Source organism: Chanodichthys erythropterus, chromosome 8, assembly GCF_024489055.1.
Source record: "Chanodichthys erythropterus isolate Z2021 chromosome 8, ASM2448905v1, whole genome shotgun sequence".
NCBI lineage: Eukaryota > Metazoa > Chordata > Actinopteri > Cypriniformes > Xenocyprididae > Chanodichthys > Chanodichthys erythropterus.
In genome coordinates, this window is record NC_090228.1 from 31,717,599 (window position 1) to 31,725,422 (window position 7,824).

The window sequence follows — 7,824 nt, forward strand, 5'->3', positions numbered from 1 at the left end:
TGAAGACTTTAAACTTTATAATCATTTTATTGACCACAGACACTGTAGCCACAACCTCGCAAAACTAAAACAAATCAAGTGACTAACAGATACATCAAATAGAATAGCGAATGTTAGCTAATAATAGTTATCGCTAGAAGTGAGTGGAAGATTGCTTGGAGCTTTTTACAACGAGCTAGCAAGCATATTCACACAAAAGAAACGTTAAACAACTTAAATAATACACTTACATTCATATACAATACATATCTCTTATTGTTTTTCCGGAAATATCTCACTCGATTTGAGCAAATCAGGTAAAGAGGTTGAAAAACACCTATTCCCGTGTGACAACACCCCAAAGTTGGGAACCGCCCCTTTCTGTTCCGCAGAGACCTCCTTCTCCAAGTTTTATGGCAGTTGGCAAACCAAACTAAAATGGTGCATTACCGCCACCTACTGGATTGGAGTGTGGATAACATTATGGTAGTAGTGACCTAAATCCTGTTAATTAAATGTGTATCTTTTAAGAAATTAAATACTTGTTCATATATTTTAAATTGCTTTGGACAATTACCTAATAATGCTTTAATAGAAAAAACTTCCATTTCCATTTCTCTTAATGCTTGAAATAATTTAAATCTTTCTCTATCATATGCCTCACATTTTAATAATACATGTTCTACTGTTTCCATATTTTCTGATCTACATTTGTCACAATATCCAGTCTGGTGTTTCCCAATCCTGACCATACTATGATTTAGTAAACAATGGCCAATGCGCATTCTTGAAATTAACACATCCTTCCGTCTGTTTCCAATACTTTTCCTTTCTGAACCAACTATTCTTTGAATATTGTATAGATGTCGACCCTTATTTCCACTGTCCCACTTCTTCTGCCATTTCGTCCTAATTTCCTTTGCTATTATACTTTTTATCTCAGTCTTACTCAATGCAATTTTAATGTCAACTTCTGGAAATTTTATAGCCTGTTTGGATAACCTATCCACCTCTTCATTTCCTGCCACCCCCATATGAGCTGGTATCCAAAGAAAAAGAATCCCGATTCCCAAGAACCTGGTTCTAAAAAGACTTTGCAATATTTCATAAATTAAGTCCTGCCTAGCTGTAGAGATACCACTTGCTAGACTTTCAATTGCAGATAAAGAGTCTGTGCATATAACCGATCTAATTGGCTGAACTTCTTCAACCCACTGTAATGCTAATATAATTGCTATTAGTTCTGATGTAAATACTGAAATGTGATCTGATGTTCTTTTTAAAATGTTGACTTTAAATTGAGGTATAAACACTGCTGCAGATGTTGTACCAGAATCAGGATCCTTTGGACCATCAGTATATATCTGGATGGCACTATAATATACATGATCTATATAATCTTGTACTGTTACACTATCCAGGATACTCTCCTCATTATGCTTGTCTTTGTGTAACTGGGTATCAATAAAAGGCATGGGAAAAAACCAAGGAGGAACTGCTGGCAGAACCACACATGAGGCAATATTAACATCACTAATCCTCATGTCTCTTGCCTCCTCATTAATAAACCATCCGAAACTTGTTATTTTTTTATGGTTATATTCCCAACAGTCACTTAAAACATTCTTAACTGGATGATTTTCCGATTGACCTTTTATGTTTGCCCAGTATCTCATTCTTAACTTACTCCTTCTCATTTCTAGTGGCATTACTCCTGCCTCAACATTAAGTGAGGACACTGGTGATGATCTTATTGCTCCACACACTATCCTTAATGCTTGATTCTGAATTGCCTCAATCTTAGCAAGTTGAGTTTTTGATGCAGAACTATATACCATGCTACCATAATCTATAGTTGCTCCAATTAGTGCCACATAAATATTTTTAAGCGATTGGCGATGTGCTCCCCATTCAGCTCCAGCTAGACATCTCATTATATTTATCACTTTTTTACATTTATCTATTATTTTCTGTATATGTACTCTGAAATTTAATTTTGAGTCCATCCATATTCCTAAAAACCTAACAACTGATGTCTGCTCCATTGTTTCTCTATACATTTTGATATTTATAGTAGGGTTAGTTTTCTTTTTTGAAAAACAAATTACTTGTGATTTTGCCATAGAAAGTCTAAAGCCCCATTTATTTGCCCAGTTTTCTATCAAATTGACAGCATTTTGAACCTTATCCTGTACAAACTTAACATTCCTACCTCTTTTCCATATTGCAGCATCATCAGCATATAAGGATTTCCCTATCCCAGGCTCAATCTGAGAAAAAATGTCATTAATCATTAAATTAAACAAAATAGGACTACTAACACTACCTTGAGGAGTTCCATTCTCAACTGAATAACTCGAAGAATACGAACATCCCACTCTGACTTGAATAGTTCTATTTAACAGAAAGTTCATAACCCAGTTATACATTTTACCTTTTATTCCCATCATTTCCAGCTTAATTAAAAGTCCCTCCTTCCACAACATATCATATGCCTTTTCAACATCCAGAAAGACACCTACCAAAACCTCTTTATTTACCTGAGCCTTTCTTATGTCAGCTTCTAAACATATCACAGAATCCATAGTGTTTCTCCCTTTTCTGAAGCCACTTTGGTAAGGGGAGAAGATATTCCTCCTCTCAATAACATATACCAGCCTACTCATTATCATACGTTCCATAATCTTGCATAAATTTGAGGTTAGAGCTATAGGCCTATAATTAATAGGTTGCGTATGATCTTTACCTGGTTTTGCTACTGGGATAATTACTCCATGTTTCCATTCCATTGGAAGCTTTCCTGAATTCCATACCTTATTAAAAAGATTTAAAATTACATTTAATGAAGGGTCTGATAAATGCTTGAACATTTCATAGCATATCTCATCCCTCCCAGGAGAAGTCTGTTTGGTCCCAGCTATTGCTCTTTTTAACTCATACATAGTTAGCTCATAATCCAGTGGATCTCCAGTTGACTCCTTAACTTCCAATATATGTGGATTCTCCCTCACACTCTGTTCCCTTATCTTCATCAACTCATTTGATATATTTCCATTACTATGGACTTTCACAAAAGTTTGTGCAAGAATCTCTGCCTTCCTGCAATCAGACACAACTACTTCCTCATTATGAATTATCGTCGGAATACTATTATTTCTTTGTTTTCCTCCCATCTTTTTAATCATATTCCAAAAATCATTAATTTCAATGTTTCCACCAATATTATTACAAAACTCTCTCCAATAATTTAAATTTGCTGTCCTGATAACCCTCCTCACAATTGCCTGAGCTTTTTTATAAGCAATAAAATCATCATAGCTAAAAGATCTTCTTACTTTTTTAAGTGTTTTGTTTCTTTCTTTAATTGCCTTATTGCATTCTTCATTCCACCACGGAACCATTTTCTTCCTACTACATGCCTTCTTTCTACCAAATACTTCTTCTGCTGTGTTCCTAAGAACCGCACTGATTTTTGAATTTAAAACTTCAATATCTTCTATATCATCATCATTGATTTTAGTCATTTTGTTTTGGCAAATCTCACTATACAACTCCCAGTCTCCTGATTTAAAATTCCACCTAGGAATTCTTTCCAGAACTGTTTTTGTTAAGTCAACTCCAATAGTACTATAAACAGGAAAATGATCGCTACCAATAGAGCTTTCATTCAATACTTTCCAATCACATCTTTGAGCTAAATTTTCAGACACTATTGTCAAATCTAACACCGAGTATTTACATTGTGATAAATTAACTCTTGTGTAGCTTCCGTCATTAATGCAAACTAACCCTCCCCAGTCCAGCATATCTTCTATAATCAATCCATTATAATCAGTATTAGAACTCCCCCAAAGAGTACTGTGAGCATTAAAATCACCACACCACACCATTTTATAATCCCCAATTTCTCCAATATTTTCCATCATATCCTTAGTTAGCTTGTCACATGGATTATAAAAATTTATTATCCTAATACTCTGATTTCCTTCCCATACCTCCACTACCACAGCCTCATACTCATTATTGTCTTCAATTTTCCTAAACCCTATACCTTGTTTAATAAAAGTTGCTACTCCACCACCATTTCCTTTTTTCCTATCTTTCCTAATTGTCTCATACCCACTAATCAAAAAATTTAACTGTGGTTTAAGCCACGTTTCCTGAACACAAATAATATCTGGGGACATCTCACAATTTGCTATAAAATGCTTAAATTCTTGCCCATTTGCAATTAAACTTCTTGCATTCCACTGCAAGATTACAGAGACCATTATGAGCCCCCACATGATGTCTGACTGTTTGTTGCTTGTATCAAGAGTCTTTCATTTATCATGTCTACAGATATGTTTGTCAATTCCAAATATTTTTCTGCAGCTCTTATGATTATCTTAATCCTTTCAGATCTACTTTCAGTCTGCGCTGAACAATTGACCACTTCTGCAACAAAAGCTATGATTGCAACTTTGTCTTCAATCAATTCAGTCATTTTTCTTTGTGTTGGTATCTTACTTGGTTGTGGTTGTTTCCTAACAGGGGCCTCCTCTACTATGCTTACTTTGGGGGTTTGTTTTACTTTTTTAAGTGCTTCAGCATATGATATTCCTTCTTCCATTCTCACGTTTTGAACCTTACTTGCATCTTTCCTTGCTACACAACCTCCATAAGCTGCACTGTGCTCACCCCCACAATTGCAGCATTTTGGTGCTTTACCTTGTCCGCATTTACCATACTCATGGTCACCTCCACATCTTGCGCATCTTTGTTTGCCTCTACATACAGCAGCCACATGTCCGTATTTTTGGCATTTGAAACACCTTAATGGAGGAGGAATGTACACTCTGACTCCATAGCTGACAAATCCCAAATATACTCTTTCTGGTAGTTTGACCTCATCAAAGACCAACATAACTGAAAGACTATCCGTTTTCTCATTGTTTCTGAAACATTTCAAGCGTCTTACTTCCTTAACTACCGCTCCCCTTATATTACTTTTGATCATCTCATCTGAAACATCCAAAGGAATTCCATATATTACCCCTCTAATCCAGTTTCTCTCTTCTGGAATTGAGCATTCTATTTTATGTCCGATCATTGACTTAATTTTCAAAGTTTCTTTTTGTTGCTTAATATCTTTACAAAACAACAACAGTCTTCCATCCTTCAAAGTTTTAATATTCTCTACAGTCCCTACACTTTCTTTGATTGCTTTTGTAAGTTTCAAAGGGTTGATGTTACTCACAGAGTCGGTAGCAAACTTTATCATTACTTTATACTCCTTCTTTTTCCTTTGTGCCAGTTGACTTCCCTTGTCGCTTTCCGTGTCTGACATTAAATCACGACTTTTCTTCCTTTTCTTTGTTTTAACTACATTCCAGCCTAAACTTGAATTCCCTCCACTGTCTTCCTCAAACCTATCATCCTCCATTTCCGGATCACTTCCGGAATCTACGTCAGTTCCTACCATCCGTACACCAGTCACAATCCAGCCGTTTGCCAACCGTGACCCCCTAGCACGGTTCATCCGCGCATGCGCGGCAGTCATTCCCGCTCACAGACTCACGCATGCGCACTGTTTACGTGCGCACCAGGTATGAGTTTTGATAACACTTTCTATGAAGCACATGCTTATTATGAATTATAGCCCCATGTATACTTATTTATAAGCATTACTATTCAATAAATATATTTCAATATTGTTGCAGTGTTTTTTTTTTTTTTTTCATTATTTTATTGCAGGAATTATTGTTCATTTGTTACATTTACAAATAAACAACTTAAAATGTATATTGAGCACATCATCTTCAAGATTTCTTAACATTTGCTTGAAGAAAATTGCATGTTTTCACTTTACTTCAAGCCATAACTGTATTTTCACTCACAATGAGTATGAGCACAACACAGCTATTAATAACAATATATTCAATTATTTGAAAGAAATATATATAAAATATAAAAAGACATTGTAACTAATTATAAATCAGTGTATAATGAATTGTGAGCATGTGCATTGAAAAACCAAATGCATGCCTTATAAGTAATTATTAAAAATAATGTAAATGTAATTATTAATGCAGTATAGGTCTTAATGAGTCTTAATAAATATATTATATGAACTGAAGAAGTTTATATATATATATACTTAAAGCTTTAATGAGAAATTATGTAACATTTATATATTTTATCACCGTTTTCCAGCCATGGCCAAAGTCCAAAGCCTTCCTGAGAGGAGATCTGCAGCCTGTATTTATAATGCAAAAAAAGAAGGTTTGAAGAAATTTCAGGTAAAAGCATAAACTTGGGAATCAGAAAATGTTTGGTCAAAATGGCATGTTTTCAGCCTGGAGAAGGAAGTAGTTCAGTCTCCACAGTTTTTGTAGGTTTTGTTTGAGGAGTTGCAGCATCAGGCCAAAATAATATTTGTTTTGTGCTCTTTAACATTCATGATATTACATTTGTGTTGTCGTTATTGTTTAGCATATTTTTTACCCTCTTTTGTGTTTTGTTATTTCTAAGGTGTGTGTGTGTGCATGATGGATCTGAAGTAGGGCTGGAATGACGCATTAAATTTTAAGTACTCTATTTTAAAAATTCCTTGATTGCAATTTACCCATGTTGAGTAATTGGTGTTTTACACTAGCGCAAGAAGCATGTATGCGACAAATAACGTCAGAGAAATGTATAATCAATTATGGTCTATCAGATTTAGTAGACCCTGGTCCAATGCTTTCTTCAGGTCAGAACTGGCAAAGAGCTCAGCATCTGAGACCCTGCAGCAAAAAGATCTTATAAGATCTATTGTTATCTAACAATAAGATATAAAAAGCATAAGATCCCACCCTCTTTTCAGAGTCGCCATGGCTCCTCTAAAACAACCAGATGAAATTCAGCAAAGCATCATTAGAGATGGTGTTAAATTACCTCATGTCTCAAAGCACATAACATAACAATAATAATGAACTAAAAGAGCACTGACCTGTAATCCCTGACTGCTGCAGATTCATTTCAGCGTTGATAGTGTTCGCACCGAAACACACAAATCTGACATCATATATCAGCTGATGTGTTTTGAAAACTTCTTTTAACCTTTTTGTATTGTATTTGAGTATTTATATATTTTTATATATTTTTTTATAGGTTGGAATAAACATGGTGGAATTTCTTCATCAGGAAAATCCACAAAACACAATCCTTCTATTCTGGCCATTCTGGCAGATTTCTCAATCATTTGTAGTGATCGATGGACAAGCTCTAGAATGAAGCACAGTACATGCAGCTGTTAATGTATGCTTCAAAGCGCTCTATGAATTTGATGTCAACTACCCTGGGGCTTCTGGGAGTTGTTTTTCAAATAAAGGTCAATTAATCCTCTGCTATTTGGTTTCTTCATACATCATTTTTTTCCCAAGAAGTAATAAATATGTCAATTCTATAGTATATTCTGTAGATGTGTTATTCACATCTTGTTAGAGCATTTCAACCCAACTGCAACAAGAAATCTCTTAAAAGGATAGCCTTTCCTTCAGAAACCTCCCTAGATCCCCCTTGAGATGGGGAGAAACAATACATCATACGACATGAAACTGCTTTTCAGAACTGTTACAGGTTAGTGAGCATTAAAATGATTACTTTTACAGTCTAAACCTGCAAGAATAACCCAGAATATCAAAACTACTACATTTACAAGGAATGCACAGCTCTGTAAAGCATATGGCAGAACTTCTTCACAAGCGCACACACTTATTCTCTGATCTTTTGCCGCCAAGAAAGTTGACAGAGTCATTTCTTGCCTGGAGTTGAATAAACTGTAAGATACTTTTGTTCAGGTAGGGGACAGTAATTGGATCA